The 20084-nt window shown below is 44.1% G+C and overlaps 1 long non-coding RNA gene across 1 annotated transcript in view; it reads right to left on the bottom strand.

The window, feature by feature from the left end:
• Nucleotides 1-15930: 15930 nt before the first annotated feature.
• Nucleotides 15931-20084, bottom strand: part of LOC146072441 (uncharacterized) — a 41062-nt gene continuing 36908 nt past the window's right edge. Inside the window, exon 4 of the long non-coding RNA XR_014473129.1 lies at nucleotides 15931-16812. This is a non-coding gene — a long non-coding RNA (uncharacterized LOC146072441). The remainder of the gene's footprint in view (nucleotides 16813-20084) is intronic.

The raw sequence follows: 20084 nt of genomic DNA, 5'->3' as shown, positions 1-20084 counted from the left end.
AGCAGCTGGAGACCGGAGTTCTAAGAGGAGACAGCCACCAGATACAGGGGAGAAGTGCCGGGGGAGACCTCTGCACAATTCCAGCAGCAGCAACCTCGGGCGGCTTAGTAAAATCATTAGCCGGGGAGAGAGCGCATACCATCAGAGGAGCATCGCGGCATACAAACATCTTTGCCGCGACCCTGCCAGACTGCGAGCGCAGGCAGATCCTGACAGGAGGGAGCACACCTGTTACCAGCTATCCAAGCACCTAGCTCCAGGCTCTCTTCTTTTTCCCTTACCACCAGGAAAACCTAACAAGCACAGGGAAAACCCAAAGGCTAACCACAGTGGCAGTGTGGCGCCTAAGGGAAGAGTACCAGTGTGGGAAGAATAAATGTCCTATTGAGTGGGAAATCCGGTTTAAGATCAGTGGACTTAAAGGTGAAAAATCACATCCCCCAAGAGGTCCGGTGAGCTGTAATTATCTTCTTACAAAGAACTGTTTTATTTTCATGTTTTTTTCATGTGTTTGATGTCTTGTGGAATTTTTTATATTTTTTATTGGATTGGTCCTATGGTTTGATCCACTTCTTTACAAATAAAGTGACTATATATTTTTTAAGTTAACACAAATCACGTGGCTTCTTTTGGAGAGATTATTTTAAACCTGCAAATCCTACAGATTTATTGGACATATTGTCCCTGCGCTATGGTCAGTCCTTTTACATATTGCCTTATCAAAAAATGCACCCATAGTAAAGAGGATGAGTCGTACTCATCCTCCACAGCAGCAGATATAGGGGCCCATTTATCAAACTATATTTGCAGCTAAATTCCCGAAAACGCACGTTTTCGGGGTTTAGCCGCAAATATTAACTATCTCCTAAATGTATCAAAGGGGGACCGCAGCAGGGATCTCCGATCACTGCTGCGATCCTCCCAGCAGCGCCGCCGGCCGCATCCCTGCCCGATTTATTAACATCGGGCAGCCCGGCATCGCAGCCCTGGGCTATCGCCATTCTTATATGGCGATAGCCCATTGTAGCCTATGGCTACACTTCGCACTGCCCAAGCAGGGCAGTGCGGTCAGAGAGGTCGGCGGGGGGTCAGCGCATAACCGCGCATGCGCTGACTTCCCGGCTTCCGGGTTAGGGCTTCGCAGGGACGGGCTCCTACCGGAGCACTGTCCCTGCGCCCTTAAAAATGATACATTGCCCCGATATGATCGCATTTTACAATGCGATCCTGGGCGGTAATATTGTAAAATGCGATCTTGATAAATGCGCCCCATAATGTCCATCAAAAATTACTTCAGGAGCTGCAGGCACCAGATGCAGACGTGCAGACGCTCCATGCAAACAAACTGACAGCATGTTGTATGCCACATTTGCTGTCCCTTTATCTTACCTGGCACTGGCACGTTCTTCTCTTGTACCTACTTTTTAAGGTGTCTGAATGTGTCCCATGCTTGCTTTTGCAAGTAGTTTTTTGTTCCTTCATTTGGAGCTGGCACTGCTGAGACATGGGTGCTCCCATCCTGCCCAACATCAGCAGACAATTGATCTACCAAAACTAGACCTTATTCCCTGCACTGACCATTGACATATCAGCAGCCAGATCTCTCTATATGAGTTTCACCCTGTCCACTATTCATTGCCAGAACAACTTTTGCTGTCATTTGCTTCCTATCATCCTGTATACTGTACAATTGTTTCAGAATTTGCTCCATAGTTAAGGGTGTCTCCCCAGGAGCTGATTCTTACTACTGATCTTTCTCACAGTCTCCAGTGTGTTCCTGTTGTGCCTTAAGTACGAGATAATATTGCTGAGCAATTCTCGGTCTCCAGTGTGTCCCAATTGTGGTCCCAGTATCAGCTATTACCACATAGTCCAGTCACTCTTTGCTGTCTGCCCTGTGCACACTAGTGTTTCTGACTCATAACTTTCAGATTTTGCATTTCTAATTGTTCTCAGAGCTTTCCTGCTACACAAGAGTTCATCTCCTATTGCTCCTATTGCTCTGCAGTCTCAGTTACAGCCTACCAGGTGACAGTGTACTGTCATTCGGCGGCTGGCATCTGGGGGACTCAAATGCGAATGGATGATTTGCATAAACATCCATTTACATCCTTCATCCTTGTGTGCGGGGACAAAATCATCTGATGGTCGCAGACCATTGAATGATTTCTATAGCGCTCGCAGATGTAAGACACCTCTCTGGTGTCTTATGTCTGTGAGCACCCTGCGTGGGAAGTGGACGGGCAGCTGACATCTGCTGACATCAGCTGTCCGCCCCCCTGCACCCACTTCATGGGTGCATTAGCCTGGGAACGCCCAACATTTCATGGGAACACCCATGAAACGCTCCGACTCCCCATGGGACAAGCAGTTCGTCGTACTTACTTGCACCAAGCGGCTGCACTTGCGCTTACATGTGCATGCGCATGTGCAGTTGCATGCCATTGCTCCCCTGTGCAAATGCGCAGGAGAGCGAATGGACATGAATAGGGTCCATTGTGAGAGGTCTGTGGATGTAGACACACTGCGCCAACCCCCCGATAGGGGCGAAAACGAGCGTCAGCAGTCAAAAACACACAGGTTTTACTGAATCTGTGTGTTTTTGCATTGGTTTTGTTGGATGATCTTATTCAGCTGTTGTGAAACTACACATCCCAGCATGCCTTGCCATAGTTTTGCTATTAGGGCAGTGGTTCCCTGTGTTCCCTGTGTGCCTAGGCACCCTGGGGTGCCTCGGGATTTCTGCAAGGGTGACTCGGGTTTGGGGTCAACTACCAAAACAAATGATTTATGTTCAAAGTGATAGGTAAAACTTGTGCTGGTAGCTGCCAATCATAAAATGTATGGATAATTACAACCATAGCTATGTTCCCCACCACATAAATGAACCTGATGGTGACAGCTAAGCACAATTGACTTTATTTTTTAATTTATCCATAAAAAAAAACTTTTTGACTAGGGGTGCCTTGAACACATGCTAATATTCTAGGGTGCCCTGGTCAAGAAATTTTGGAAACTACTGTATTAGGGAATGCTAAAACTATGGCAAGGCATGCTGGGATGTGTAGTTTCACAACAGCTGGAGGGTCGCAGGTTTGACATGCCTGATCTAATTGGATAGCCTGATAAAAAAAAAAAAATATTGGTGACATAACAGGAAAAATAGCAAAAAATGGCCATTGTGTTTTAGATACATTTTCAGCCACTTTAGTTACATTTTATTTGATGTGTCATAATGAGCAAAAAGATAAAGAAAATAATGTATAATTTGTGTGGGTACTGCATAAAAACTATTAATGATATTGATGATGCAATGTGGCTAACGTTAATGTCAAAACGTGTCAACGTTTTGTCAATGCTAACCATTAGTGGTCGACCTAGTGACTGTCGACCTAGACATTGTCTACCCAGTGACCGCATACCGGAGAGGCTGGGGGGGGGGGGCGTTGATAGTGACAAGAGAGAAGTCATCAGCCTGATGGTCAGCAACATGGAGTTGCGACCCCATGCTGAGATGGTCATGACCCACTTTAAGATCAGGACCCACAGTTTAAGAACTGCTTCACTAGATTCAGCTACACATATGGTTGACATCTTTAGAACATTGCGGGAGTGCGCATTGTTAACGATATTGAATGTGCATTCTAAACAATATGAACAATATACCATTAATGATATTGCTCATATTGTTAACGATATATTGTCTAGTATGCATGGGGCTTTAGTTTGCATATACAATGGAAATAAAAGTAACACTATTTAAAATAAACATGTTTGTATCTGTAATGTTGCTATATGCTTTTCATGGCATCATACCTCCCAACATGACCCGCTCCAGGAGAGACAAAGTGCTCTGTTTCTGGACTTCCCTCTTTATTTATGATTACCATCACTTGTGTTGAAATACCTCAGGGTTGCCGACTTTCAAATGCTCCTCTCCGGGAGAAGCCTGGAGAGGAGACTTTCATTACCCGTTCGGGGGCGGGGCTTGACTGTGATATCATTAAGCCCAGCCCCCATTATGGGAAATAGACAAAATCACTGATCTAAATGGAGGGGGCGGGGCTAAAATGACACGAGTATGTCGTTTTAGCTCCGCCCCCTCCTCTGAGACTCGCGGATTGCGGCATTTAAATGCCGCAATCTGGGGGCTCAGTGGGGGTCCCTTCCGGGGGGCTGGGAGGGGGACCCGATTTTCGGGAGACTCCCGTTAATTCCGGGAGGGTCGGCAACCCTGAAATACCTTTCTTGTCTTATATGTTTAAAACAGGTGAAGGGAAACAGAGTATTGTGTCCCTCGCGGAGAGGGTCATTTTGGGAGGAATGTGGCATAAATTTACTTGAGCATCATGTACAGCACTCCTTTATTACATAACAATGGAGCTTTAGAGCCTTATGAATAAATTAGATTTCATTTTTATGTTAGTGTCAATTACAGATACACATAAATTACAAACTAATTACATAGCAGCTATTTTTTCTAAATACACATGTACTTTATAAATATTTCATAGTTAGCAGTGAGCCCATTTGCACATAACACACCTTCAAGTATTGGTAAATTGAAATAATGCATATACAGTGTTAGTAATACTGTATGCTCTTTAAGGCAAGGGCACAGAGCTCCAGGCAGACTGCTGAGACAGCTTTGAATGGATGACTGTGTTTTGTAAACTTCCTAACACACTGCTGAAAATGTAATTACTCTCAGTTTAAAATCTAGACGTTATTGTTGTTGTATTTTAATGCCCTTTATAACATGCATGCTTCTTTAACTTAGCAAAGCTCAATCTTGACCATATAAATTAACGAAGAATGCAACAAAAGCTGCAATAAAAGAACTTTATCCTCCAAGCCTTCAAGTTGCAGCTAAATGAGATTTCTTTGAAATGCAGATCAGTTGAACTAGATTAGTGAATTTTAGCTCCTGTCAACATCATAACAAAATACAAATACAATTGTTCGCTGGCCTTATCTTCATGCTTCCATCTGCTGCCTTGTTATTTACTTTCCTTGATTTACTATGCAGATCTAAATAAGGCACATCAAGGAGGGCTTACAACACAATGGCTTCTTAAGCTTTACATCAAGGTATTTGAAACTGAAGCCCTGAAAGGGCTGCCATCAAAGACATATCTCTAATGAACTTCCATATCTGAGAAGGTTTGGTATTTAATACTGCTGTGAAAAGGAAGAAAAACAAATCAGAACAGCCTTCGAAATAAAAATGCTAGCAAATCTTGATGAGATTAGCACCTACTGGAATTAATATCCCAATAAAAGTAATGTATTGCACTATACAGAGCTAACTCCCAACCTTGTTTAAAATCAGTGTCAAATAGGCAACAGTGACAAGGTTGAAAGGTCATAATAGGATTTCACTGTTTTCATAGAAGACAATGAAACAGCTTTGGCTCTTTAATCAAATCTTGTAAGTCAAATTATCAGTAGCACACTGATGTAGATCACCAGCAGATTCAGCAGCTTTTAATTTTACAAATATATATTTTATTGTATCTTCTTCAAATTTATAACAGCATCACTGTGTACCAACCTAATCTTAAATGACAGCAGGCTCCATTTGTTCATCATATTCACTATTCCATTTCCACCCCCACAGCAATCTACACTTGCTCAAGGAAAAGTCTTCTGTCAGATGGCTTGAAAAATAATTCATAAGTATATATTCTGTTATCATTCTAATAAAGGGAACACTTATTTTTTTAGTTTCATGACTAGCGAAACACGGGCAACCATTTAATTAAATATTAAAATAGACATGGCATAATAGTTTGCTTTTCAGAAGAAAGTATATAATCACTTTTAAAAAAAGTAGTTCAATTCATTAAGATCCCATAAGGATGAACTGTTAGCCACCAAAGTCAAGATGACACGTTACAAGCTTCAGTGCCTGTAAATTGTGCTGTAGGCCTACCAGATGATAAGAAATAAGGTACACATTTGTATCTCTTGGCCTTTGGGCACATCGCACTTCAAGCTAGTCTTATATCAGAGATAGAAAACACCTTAATTTTTCTGCAGATCCTAGAATAGTGGAAATGTTTTTTCTTGTGACAAAGAGCTGATTATCTTTGTTTTTTGTATACAGACAATAACTATGCAGACCCTATTTTCGCAAATAAACCTTATATCAGAACAAGCGAATTGATGTTTCTAATGAAATAACTCCAATTATCACCTTTGGTACAATAGTTGGAAACGGCATGGTATGCTGCTTTTTTTTTAAACAATGCTTGTTTTAGAAACAGGTGCTTGAACAGATTTTACCTTATGCTGACCGTAGGCATAAGCAGCATTTATTAGCAACAGTTTGGGAAGTAATGTAACAAAAGATAATTAAACCTTTGCAACTTAAAGAATCTGAATATATGGAGGTGAGGGGGGTATCCGTGCGCACTATTTTTCCTGCGGAGATATGTGCAGCCCTCTGTTGCCAATTAAGAGTGACACCAACTCTTGAATATACAATTTGGAATGGGGAGATAGGTCAACAGGTTTAGGCGCACATAGCCCGGAGTGGATATGTGAATGATCTGGACCCACAGTGGGGAGTATTTGACCAGAATGAAGATTTATTTAAACATACAATTCACAAGTAAAATTCACAGATAAAAAGTGCAAATGCAAATGGATACACAAAAGTGCAAGTGCAGCAGCAGTACAAGATTCAAAGTGACAATGCATATATATTCAAAAGTGCATGTACAATGAATAGGACGGGGCAATCTGATACTTTTATCTCACCATTCCAGGGTGGTGCGGTGGGCTGGGTGCTATTAGATGGTAAATCCCGGGTAGCAGGAATGAAGCACCACCGCACAGGCTTTGGATGGTGATAAGTAGATGTTACAGCAGAGTCCTCCCGTCAGAGTGTTGGCATCCTCATAACATGTTTCGGAATCTGGTTCCTTCTTCAGATGTGGATGCCAACACACTGAAGTCAGGGGTTTTTATACCATGTGGGATGAGGTGATTTGATTCACCTGTGTCCCACACCTCCGTTTTCAGGAAGTGACATTTTTTTTTTTTTTTTTTTTTTTTGGTGCACTGAGGAATCTCCTCCTCCGTATGCATCACATAACAAACACTCACAGTGTAGTTCCGCCTGGTGGCAGACACTGCAAGTGTAATCACATGTAATATGGTTACACACAGTCTATAGCACTGCCGGACCGGAACTGTGATTACACTTGCAGTGTCTGCCACCAGGCGGAACTACACTGTGAGTGTTTGTTATGTGATGCATACGGAGGAGGAGATTCCTCAGTGCACCAAAAAAAAAAAAAAAAAAAAAAAAAATGTCACTTCCTGAAAACGGAGGTGTGGGACACAGGTGAATCAAATCACCTCATCCCACATGGTATAAAACCCCTGACTTCAGTGTGTTGGCATCCACATCTGAAGAAGGAACCAGATTCCGAAACATGTTATGAGGATGCCAACACTCTGACGGGAGGACTCTGCTGTAACATCTACTTATCACCATCCAAAGCCTGTGCGGTGGTGCTTCATTCCTGCTACCCGGGATTTACCATCTAATAGCACCCAGCCCACCGCACCACCCTGGAATGGTGAGATAAAAGTATCAGATTGCCCCGTCCTATTCATTGTACATGCACTTTTGAATATATATGCATTGTCACTTTGAATCTTGTACTGCTGCTGCACTTGCACTTTTGTGTATCCATTTGCATTTGCACTTTTTATCTGTGAATTTTACTTGTGAATTGTATGTTTAAATAAATCTTCATTCTGGTCAAATACTCCCCACTGTGGGTCCAGATCATTCACATATCCACTCCGGGCTATGTGCGCCTAAACCTGTTGACCTATCTCCCCATTCCAAACTTAAAGAATCTGTCAAGCAGACTACTATTACTTGAAAATATTTGACATTACCATTGTTATTTCTTCTCTTTTTCCTAATGTCAAAATTCATATCACAATGCACATTAATACTTTTATTATATTTGTGACAGTTTTAGTTCTATTTTTTATTAAATTGTTTATTCAGAAAGTATTTTTTGCTGTATTAGTTCCATATAAAAAAGATTATCCACATTTTTATTCACTTACTTGAAACAACATATACTGTAACTTGTTTGGTATCATCAGTGTATGCTAAATACCTACAGTAACTATGGATCTAAATAATGAGTCTAATTAACAACACATATAGTATTACTGGGGGGGTGGAGCAGTGGCGGTTTTGACCAATGCATTGCTGGGCCCCCCTCCCCCCTAGGTAGAATCCACCACTGTGTGAAGCCAGATGCAGCCTGTGAGACTGCACTGGCTTCACTCTGACTGGCAGTGGCTTCTTATTGGAAGTTCGACCTGCCAGTCATCCAAACCAGTCTCATTGGGTTCAAGGACGATTCTGTGCATGCACTGGACCCAGGACTGTGAATATGCTTCTATGGACTGCTGCCGAAGCAGCACATAGAGGCTGGGGGCCAGTGCATGTGCAGTATTGAAGAAGCTACTACAAATGCTCTGGTCACATGACTGTGGCGGAGATTAGGATGGGCAGGGAGACCAGCAGGCCCCAGCTGGGGGGGGGGGTGGGCAGCATTGCAGTTGTCTCCCTGCTCCACAGAGGTAAAAGCCACCGCTGGTGTGGCGTGATATTAATGTGCATTGGCTGGGGGGCCCCCATACATAGAAGTTGCCATCATTAAGCCTAATAAGCATAATGTAGGGTTGTTTTCTAGCTTCAGACATTGTCCTGATGAACAGTGAACAGTGAACAGTGAGTGCCTTCTTACTTTAATGAAAAAAAGAAATTAATGATTTTTTTTTTTTAAAGAATCGGGTTAGCTGTGAGAAAGGATGGTTAGGGTTTGGGGGATAGAGGGAAGAAGGAAAGAATACTTACCCTAGGACTGCTGGGATTGTGGTCATCGGGATGCCAGGGACAGCCTTCTGAATTGCTTTTAGGGCCACTTTAATTGCCAACATAATCTCCTACTATTTAAATGATGAACCAGATTTATTCTGATTAATGTGCTTTCTGTGTTTGTTTTATGGTATATAAGGCTATTGTGTTAATGTAACCTGATTAAAGTGCAGTGGTCTACAGCTATATGGGGGGGGGGGGGCTCATTTTTCCATTGTTATAAGCAGTGGCATAACTAGATGCTTGGAGGCCCCTGGTAAATTCTCATGGTGAGCTTCCTATTTTATTTCTATAAACCCGTAGGTGTCCATGTGTAGCTGCAGCTGTGTAGGTAACAACAGAGCCAAACAGTGAACCAGCAGATGTGGAGGAAGCTATGCAGAATGCTGGTCGGAGGCACTCCCCCCCACCAACAGGCAGCTATGGGGGTATCTGGGGGGACAACAATCTTCACAGGCAGACAACTACAGACTTTTTAGGTAAACATGAGAAAGCAGGGCACTTGCCAGTCTAGCCACCCTGTAGTTATGCCACTGTATTAATGACTTTTATGTCTCATAATTGTTTGCTGAGAGGTGCTGAAGCCCCACTTGGCAAAATGCCCATTCTCTCCTTCCTCCAAATTCTCACACTAGAAGAACTCCATGATCAATTTCTAGAAACATTCATCTGCTGGTTTACATTTATCAGGTACTGTATTATCTTGTTCTTATAATGCTCCTAATATCAGAGCCCACCTGACTCCTTGTATGAGAGATGACACCTTCCCATCAACTTCATTTCCTATCACCATTGTCTCATTTGCCATCCTCTGTATGTATACTGGCAAAAAGCAGAAGAAACATCTCAGAATTGTATTAATCTAACACACCATCTATCATATGAAAGAGGCAATACCAATCTGATAAATATTGTAGCTAACATATTGGGGGAACAGAAATACGTCTATATACTCAGTCGAATGGGGGTTCCTAACTTACTAAGCAGCCATATGTAATATACAGCCGTTAATTGCTGCTAAAACATGCCTGGAACATAAAACTAATTTTTCCAGGTGTATTTGGCTTTAGCCTGCACGGATCAGTCAGATCCATGCAGGCTGCAGTGTGTAAAAAATAGAAAGAAAAAATAATAATAAAATATGGCATGGGGGCCCCCCCACGACCGTCACATGCCCCTGGCTCAAAGAGCCAATCCTGGTTCTAGAAATTCACAGGGTAAAATGAGTAGGAGATGCCTGGAATTTCTACAACCAGCACCAGACTCAAGGGCTGGACCTAGCTCCCAAAATGCGGGGTCAAAACGAGTAGGGATCTCCACATTTTGAGAACCAGCACCAGGCCCAACCAGCCTGCAGGGTAATGCCACAGCTGGCGGAAACTTATGATATAAGTTCCCGTGGATAAAACATTACCCCCTGACCTGTCAGCCCGGGCAGGGACCCTGGGAGATTGGGGACCACCCCAATAAAGGGGTCCCCCCTCCAGAGTTCCTCTGCCCAGGCTGAAGCCCGGTGCTGTCTCTGGTGCCCCAGTCATGGGGTAATTTTTCAGCCACGGAAACTTATATCATAAGTTTCTGTCGGCTGTGGCATTACACTGCTGGATGGTTCAGCCTGGTGCTGGTTCTCAAAATACGGGGAACCCTTACTAGTTTTGTCCCCATATTTTTGGAACCAGGACCAGCCCTTGAGCATGGTGCTGGTTGTAGAAATTCCGGGATCTCCTACTCATTTTGCCTTGTGAATTTGTAAACCCAGGACTGGCTCTATGGTGACAGCATGGGGGTTGGACATCTGGTCTGGACTGAAGGACCTGCCAATGATTGCTGACATGTCTGCTGTTGCTGCATACGATGCTGTTACCATTTAAAAAATGGTGGAGGATTACTTTGGTGACAGCATCCAAGTAGACAGGTGACAGCATCCAAGTAGACATGTCAGTCCTTAACTCTATTGGCTCTATTTTACCTGAGTTGTCCCCCCTCCAGTGTGTACTCCAAAAGAGTTTTTAGTGCAGCTGGGAACCTGGTCAGTGAGCAGCGTAGGAGGTTGCTTCTGCAAAATGTGGAGAAGATGATGTTCATCAAATTGAATGATCAATTCTACAATGAAGACCAGCAATTGCCTCCAGACACTACAGAGGGATCTGTGATTGTGGAGTCCAGCAGGGATGAATTGATCATCTCCGAGGATGATGAAGTACACACTGAAGGGGGTGAGGAATCAGAGGATGAGGACAACATCTTGCCTCTGTAGAGCCAGTTTGTACAGGGGCCCAAACAAGCCAATCATTTCAGCCACAGTCGTGTGGCAGACCCTGTTGCTGAAATTATTGGTTTGTTACAGACAGTGTGCATGTCCTAAATAAAAAAACAAATTCTGTGATTTTAGTGGTTTTTATTTTTTTTTATAAAAACAATACAGCTCAAAAACATGAAACATGGAAGGGCAGTGTTTTGGAACAGATCCAGACCTAAAACACGGTCAGAGATACAGACCCAAAACACAAAAGGTGCTGAGTGCACGCCCCTACCGTATACATAACCAATTAAGACATATTGCTACAAATAAATCTTACACATACTACAACTATTCTTTAACAAACAATTTGTAAAACAATATTTACATTGCTGGTTGCATACATTCATATGTGGATTCAGGGGGGAAAGGCACCAAGGCATATGCCCCCTGTCATTTACGATTAATTATTTTTCATTATTTAAGCAATAAATACCCCTCTGACCAACATGAGTCACCCTGTATAGTAGAGATTTTAGCTGGGTCCTGTACAGGGCCGGCGCTACCCGCTCAGCAGAGCCTGCGAAGCAGGGAGGCGCCAGGCTGTATAGGCGGCGCTGTCCCTGCTCTGCGACTCTGCAGTTGTGCGCAGGGGTATGTGGTGCTGGTGCTGATGCTGCGCCTGTCACAGTGTGTGACAGGCAGCAGCGCTGGCAGCAGAGGAGAGGGAGAGATTACAACAGCAGCAGTAGGGACAGGAGTGACTCAGGACGGAGGGCTTACATCAGAAAGCAGCAGCAGGAGAGGTCCCTTCACCTTCCAAGCTTCCACACTGCGGTGCTGAGCCCCTCCCCCCTGAACTCTGCATCAGTGTCAGGACAGCATGTGCCGAGCTGTGATTGGAGGAGCTCGGCACATGTTGATTAGCAGAGCCCTGATTGGAGGAGCCTATCATCACATGCTCCCCTGACCCCTGGAACATCGAGGATCTGACTGACAGCATGGCACCCTCTGAGTCTGTGAGTATGCACCTAGCCACCTCTTTCTCTTCACCTCCTGCCTCTTTGCAGCTTCTCTATCTCTCTCTCTCAGCCCATCATCTGTACCACCCTCTCCCTGCCTTGTATCTATCCCCTCATCTCCCTACCCAGTAACTACCCCCTCTCTCTGTCCATTACCTCCCCCCTCCCTGCCCAGTACCTATCCCTTCCTCTCCCTGCCCAGTGCTTACCAGCATATATCCCCCCTCCTGGCATTATCTATCCCCTCATCCCCCTGGCCAGTACCTGCCCCCCTCTACTGTCCAGCATCTGAGTCCCCCCCTTCTGGCAGTATCTATCCCCATCTCTCCCTACCCAGTACCTGCCCCCCTTTCCCTGCCCATTACCTGCCACCTCTCCTGCCCAGTATATATCCCCTCATCTCCCTGCCCAGTACCTGCCCCTCTCTCTGCCCATTATCTGCCCCCCCTCCTGCCCAATACCTATCCCCTCATCTCCCTGCCCAGTATATGCCCCTCCCTCCTGCCCAGTATCTATCCCCCCTCTCCCTACCCAGCATATATCCCCCCTCCTGGCAGTATCTATCCCCTCATCTCCTTGCCCAGTACCTGCCCCCTCTCCCTGCTCAGTATCTATTCCCTCTTCTCACTGCCCAGTATCTATCCGCCTCCTCTCCCTGCCTATCATCCGTCCCCCCTCTCCCTGCCCATTATCTGTCCCCCATCTCCCCAAACCTGTCTCCATCTCCCCTCCATCTGCCCCCTCTCCCCACATATATACCACCCTGACTCTTCACAGCATCTCCACTCCCCACTGACTCCCCAGCATTTATCCCCCCCTCTCTCCCCACATCTGTTCCCCTCTCTTCCAAGCATATGCCCATCTGCCCCATCTTTGTGATACTTAAGGGTGTAATTGAATTGGTGGTACTATTGTACCACCAATTATGCCCCTTCCTTATGATACCACATCCTTTAGTTGTTTGTTCTGTCCTTTTATTAAATAGTGGGGGGGGGGGGCAAATATAGCGTTTGCAGGAGGGTGCCGGACCAGATGCATTAGTGGAAGCAGTGCAGTCAGTGCCTGATGCAGTAGAGGGGCCAGCAGTATGACAATGAGCCAAACTGACACACATGCCATCACTGCCATCAGTCCATGCTATGAGCTGTTTGCCACTTAAATGGGCAGTTGAGGATGACCTGCTCCATGCTGTGTGGGGAATTAGTGCAACCCATCCAGATGCAGAGGAGGGACTGCAATTCACTCTCCTCTCAGCTTCTCCCCTCTGCACTACCTACCTATTGCTCCAACCCTGGCTTCCACTCTGAGTCCTCTGACTGAAGGAGGAATCGCCTTCCATGCGCTACACTTCTGGAACCAGGTAAGCAAATTCTCATACACTTTTTACTACTCTTGCTCACTCATTGCCTCTTTGTCACTTTGTCCCTGTCATTGACTGCCAATCTCTGTCATCCACTGCCTCTCTCCCTCACCCACTGCCAATATCTATCATCCACTCCTTTAATCACTGCCTCTCTCCATCACCCACTTTCTGTCACCCACTACCAATCTCTGTATCCCACTCTGTCATCCAATTCCTCTCTCCATTACCCACTGCCTCTCCCCACACTCACTCTTTGCCACCCACTGTCTATCTCCATTACCCACTACCACTCTCTATCATCCACTCTGTCACTCACATCATGTAACCCACTCTCTATCTCTCACCCACTGCCTCTCTCTATCACTCAACCCCTATCACCTACTGCCAATCTCCATCACCCAGTCCCTGTAATCCACAGCCTTTCTCTATCACCAACTCTGTCACCCACTGCCTCTCACCATCACCCACTCTCCATTACCCACTGCTTGTCATCCATTGCCTCTATCTATCACTCACTCCCTGTCACTCACTGCAAATCTCTGTAAAGCACTCCCTGACATACACTTCCTCTTTCCATCAACAATTGTCACTTGTCTTCTCACCATCATCCACTCTCCATAATCCATCCCCTTTCACCCACTGCCTCACTTCATCACCCAGACTCTGGGCCTTATTCTGGTTGGTGCGGCCGGGTCGTACGCGTACGTTCCGGGGTTTTTCATGATCTGGGCATGCGTACATTTGCTAATGCGCAGGCGCGAACACTCCACAACGCTTACGGACGGGTCTCTCCGTGCGAAAAAACCTGTACGCGAGTGTACGGGCATTGGGGGCGGCATAGGGGCGTGTTGAGGGGAGCGGCCGAAATAATGAGGGAAAATGGGCGTAAATATGGGCGTACACGGGGGTGTGCACCAAAAATGAGCGGTGCTACTACCGCACGATCGCCTAAAGCACCGTTCATTTCGGACACAAAACAGGCGGCCGCCAACCGCCAGCTCAGACCACCCCTACAGATACCGCATGCCTGCGTGCGCCTGGGTTTGCTAATTTACGCTGATTACTACTCAAACACATACACCTGAATGTAATAAGCAATGCTTCAGTCTATTAATTCCAAACCATGATTTCACTACCTGCAAGCCACACACAGCACTCAAACACATTGGAAGCTTATCTTTCTATACTTCTCTACATTTAAAGGTTTGTTTAATTTAAGGTACGAATCTTTTTAAGACCTGCTTATATATGCTAAGGTAGGTATTTGTTAAACAGTTAGACACATTCACTACGTGCTTTCATAGACTTTACACAGTAGCACACTCAATCTACACAAGTCGACATGTGTCAACGTGTTCACTCTAATACAAACATAGGTTTTGTATTTATGATACAATAACATAAACCACATCTAACACCTACAAAGGATGTTTCAGCAATGTTTTAAGCCCATGCCCACTATTTTGCACATTAATTAATTCAATCAATTAATTAATTTTCATAATTATAGTTGAAAGGCAAGATTTGCAGGTCCATATATGTGAAGGGTATGCCAGCGTACACGGACGTACGCTCACTCTCACGAGCGGTGACATAAGCTGAGTTTTCTATTGAAAACAATAGGGACCCGTCCGTGCAAGCTGGCGTACGCTCAGATAGCCGCAAGAAGTCGGTGGGAAGACGGACGAGAGACGTCCGTAAACGGTGGCGTACGCTCAATTGTACGCCAGTTGTCGGAGTGTAAGGGCTGGTCCGTCCGTGTACGTTGGCGTACGCTCAATTGTACGCCACTCCCCTTCGACGTTGTTTCTGGCCGTACGTATGCGGCTGATTTGTGGGTGGACTTAACCCCAACGGCCGCGTACGGATAGCGTACGTTAATAGTGAACGTACGCACGTTTGGCCGCTACGATCAGAATAACCTCCTCTATCACTTGCTGCCTCTCTCTGTAACACACTCCCTATAAACCACAGCATCTTTCTGTGTCATCCTCTCTCCATCACCCCCTCCATATCACATACTGCCTCTCTCTGGCACCCACTGCATGTCACCCTCTCCTTTTCACCCACTGCCTCTCTTCATTACCCTCTACCTTTTTCCCATGGCAAAATCCTTCTTAGATGGACAAAACCATGTGCACTGCAGAGGGCAGATGTAAAATGTGCAGAGAGTTAGATTTGGGTGAGTTATTTAGTTTCTGTGCAGGGAAAATATGAACTGCTCTATTTTTACACTGCAATATAGATCTCACTTTGAAGTAACCCCCCCCCCCCCAAATCTAACTCTCTATGCACAAGTAACATCTACCCCACCAGCAGTGCACATGGTTTTATACATCTAAGAAGGAATTTGCCAGAAGGAGTGAACCAGAATAAGGCCCAGTATTTCTGAAAATTTCAAGACATCTACACTATGAAGTCGCAGCATTTGTGGATAACACAGCAGGATTAGGAATAGGAAACATTGGAACAAACTCTTCCATAGTAAATCATTTTTAAGTCAATTTTGTTGCATATTTCCAGAGATTGTCAACTGTACACCTTCATATTTGGCTTACTGGAAGATTTACTAAAAAAAAGACTCATGACAGGGAAGGAGAAGAAAGAGAGGCTACTGTATGTATACTACTTCTGGAGTGTTTATGATGGGATTGTCTTTGCATAGATTTTTTCCAATTTCTGCATTACTGGACAATTTGAGAATGAGGGGTACATTTCTATTGAATGCAGGTAATATGGTGTTCACCACAGTGCGCAAACAAAACAAGCTGCTAGGATAAAAACACTCTGGGGTGTTTCTTCAATACCCCCAAACATATACAATTGAAAAGGGTGAATGAGTATTCCCTTCAACCAGCACTTGTAAACAAAAAAGGTTACTTCCCTTCTGGAGTCATTCAAAGGGTTATCCTCCTCATATGCGAATCATGTCACAATATCAGATCGATGTATCATGTAAAAACAAGATTAAAAGATCATTGCATAAAACTGTATTTAATTGACATGAGCATATAAAAACAATGCATAAAAAATTCCATACATCAATACTGAGCATACAATAAAGTGACGTAGTGCATGAGATCAATGAGGTATATTTACCAGATGGTAATGAACTGTTGTGTAAAGACAGTTCAAACAGGCATGGAACAGTGCAAATATGGATCCCGGGTCACATACAGCATTCCAGTACGTAGGTAAGTGCCTCAAGGATATCTGCCAGTCACCTCCACCGACGCGTTTTGGACCCCTTGCTGGGTCCTTTTTCATACTAGTTATTACAAAATGTCGCATTTTGAGGTAATGGTTAATCCAAATTATATGCACATTTTGCCATTTTGGCCTCAAAATGAGCTAATGCCCAAACTAGGCAAATCAAAAAAAGTTACCTGTCACAAATAGCATTTGGGACAACAATAGTTCATGTCTAGCAGAAATAAAGAGTCTTTCACATCAAACAAAATAGTTATTTATTGTTGAATTAACATGTGTTTATAGTGACCTATTATAGTTGTGTCATTCTATTTTTGAGTTATGCCAGCAGAAGGTAACACCATATGCCCCAAGCCTGACGTTTGATGCTCTTTCTGCAGTCAAATGTGGCTGTCAAAGTGTGTTACAATCACAAATCTCCTCTCACTCTCTCTCTCTCTCCACAATCTATTACTATGTGGCTGTTTTCAATCTCTTTATTATTTTGTGACATATTAGACATGTGCAATGAAGTAGTTTTGGAGATTTTACTTTAAGGAACTATTTTTTATATAGAATTTTTTTTTTTTAAAGATAGTACAAGATAATTGTACATAAGTAGCAAAACAACAAAAACACCTTTGAATAAGAATTGCATTTTGCATTATTTGCTTAGGATGTGAGGAAACATATACATTATTTTTAAAAACAATAGAGCTCTTACATGTGATTTTTGTTACTACAGTAACAAAAAGCCCAATTTTGGTCAAGGTACAAGATGTGGTAATTACTGCATAGAAGTAGGTGCAATACATACAGTAAAGTACATTTAAAGTATCACAGACTTGGGATTTTGTGGATCCAACAATGATCCTCGTGCCTCAGTAGAGGCTGTTCTGCAGTTGGAACAATGTGGGCCTGACAATGTTTACTCATTAACTAGTGGCAGAGCTTGATGTAACCCAGGAGTGAAGTCTAACATGGGGTGTTCACCAGTAACCCCCGGAAGGAGGTATGCACTTCTGCAGAACTTGTGGTTCATAGCCCCCTGCCTTGGCACTCTACTCTGATGTAGGTTCTATGATGTAGGGACTATGCAGGCACACCAGACTGGAACAGAGGAAAGTCTGGAAAACTAAAAACACTGTAGAATATACTGGAACTGGAGAAATACCAGATAGACTGGACCAGGTAACTGAACAACGGAATGATTGGAGAATATACTGGAACCAAAAGATTACCATATGGACTAGGCCAAATAAATGGAGAACTGAAGGGCTGGAGAATAAACTGGAACCAGGGCACTGGCGTAACTACAGCACCGCAGCCCCCGCGGTCGCGGGGAGGCGCTGGGTAAGTGCGGGCGCCGGGGGGCTGCGGTGCTATCGTAATGCCCCATCCCCCGCAGCGTTACCTATATTCGCTGCGGCGGTCCCGGCTCCCCTGGCTTCATTCTGCTATTGCGACGGGCTACAATAAAATGTCCGCCCCCATATAGCAGCCAGTTCTTTGAAACTGTCTGCTGTATGGGGGCGGCCATTTTGTGATGGTCCGTGTTTCATATCAGAATGAAGCCAGAATGGGAGCCGGGACCAGCGCAGCGAATACAGGTAAGTATGCGGGGGATGGGGGGTTGGGGGGGCATCGGCGTCCGGAGTGGGGGTGAGGGTGAGGGGGGGGGCGCGTGTTTTATTATCGGCGGGGGGGCGCCAAAATTATAGTTACGCTGCTGAACCAGGGAATTATCAGGCGGACTGGACTGGATGACAGAAGAATAGATGAACAGGAAAATATTAAATCCAAAAGATGTCCAAACACTGTAACACAGCAAAAGGCAGCTCAGGACACATAACCACAGACTGCCTGTGAAAAGCATTGCTCTGGTATCCATACTTTGTCGCTACATTTAAAACTGGGTCTACTAAGATCATCTGCAAATTTTTTCACATTAAAGACAGGAAGACTTTGAAATTCTGGTACTCGAGGATAAAGGCCATAAACCGTGAAGAAAGAAGTTGTTTGGGATGTAGAATGGTAAGTTATTATGTGCAAACTTAGCCCAGTGTATCCATTCAAACCAATTATCATATGATGAGGAGAGATATGACCAAATAAATGCTTCCAGATCTTTGTTAATCCTTTTGGTTTGACCGTTAGTTTGAGGGTGGTAAGTGATAGAGAATTTTACTTTTACTTGTAAAGAATAACAAGAGCTTATTTCCACAAACTGAACACCTCAATCAGAAATGATCCCTGTAGGAAGGCGGAAGACTTCAGAAATGAACAACTGAGCCAATTTAGGAACTGTTTGCAACCCGCTTAGTGGCAGGAAGTGAGCCATTTTGGAGAATTGATCCACTATTACCAAGATGTAACAGGGGGGATCCTGACAGTCTGTATCCCGACATTAGAATATCGACTCACAGGGGCCATTCTGCCTTGTGGGTTTCCACAACCCCCGTAGAGGGAGAATAGAACCTGTGGCGAGCAATCGAGCCCACAGCTTGGCAAGCGCAGCTAGCCTGCAAGGGGCTACTTTGCGTTCACCCCCCTGTTGGAGCACCGGCAGTTAGGATTCCGGGATACTGACCGTCGGGATCCTCCCTGTCGGAGCTCCATACCACACCCAATGTGACAGGGCATGTGAGTATAGACAAAGGTTTGAGCTCCTGTGGGTTTATGGTCACATATTTTATGTTGGGTACATCAAATGCAGGATGAATTAATTATTTTACATCAGCCTTCATTTAAGGGCCACTAATAATCATGTCTAATGAATGCCAATGTTTTATTACTTCTCATGTGACTGGAAAATTGAAAGCATGAGCCCAGTGTATTAACCACAGACAGAAGAGAAAGGTTTTCCTATGAGGTACTGATGAAATATTGATGTTGGCAAAAACAGTGGGACTCAAAATAGGATTTTCTTCAGGTTTTTCTTGTTCTGAATATAGAGATCTAGAGAGAGCATCAGTATTGGTATTTAAAGTGCCAGGATTAAAAGATAAATGAAAGTCAAATTGGTTGAAGAATAATATTGGGTTAAAACATTTATTATTTTATTTATTAACAGTTTTTTTTTTATATAGCACAGCATATTCCATTGCACTTTACAATATAAAAACATTGTGCATTCTGTAGATATAATAGTTTTTTTGATCTTTGTGAATGGTGATTGGGAATTTGTCACCCTCCAGAAGTCAATGATACTCTTCTAAGTCAAGCTTAAGAGCAAGCAGTTCTTCCTCTCCAATTGGATCATTTTTTCAGTTGGCAAAAACTTCCTTGAAAAGGATGCAAATGGGGAAAGCTTCCCTTCAATGGACCTTTGAGAGAGAACAGTTTTAACTG

The sequence above is a fragment of the Crinia signifera genome, chromosome 4, assembly GCF_055691185.1.
Source record: "Crinia signifera chromosome 4, ASM5569118v1, whole genome shotgun sequence".
NCBI lineage: Eukaryota > Metazoa > Chordata > Amphibia > Anura > Myobatrachidae > Crinia > Crinia signifera.
Note: the sequence above shows the minus strand (reverse complement) of the source record. Positions and strands in the feature narration are given on the sequence as shown.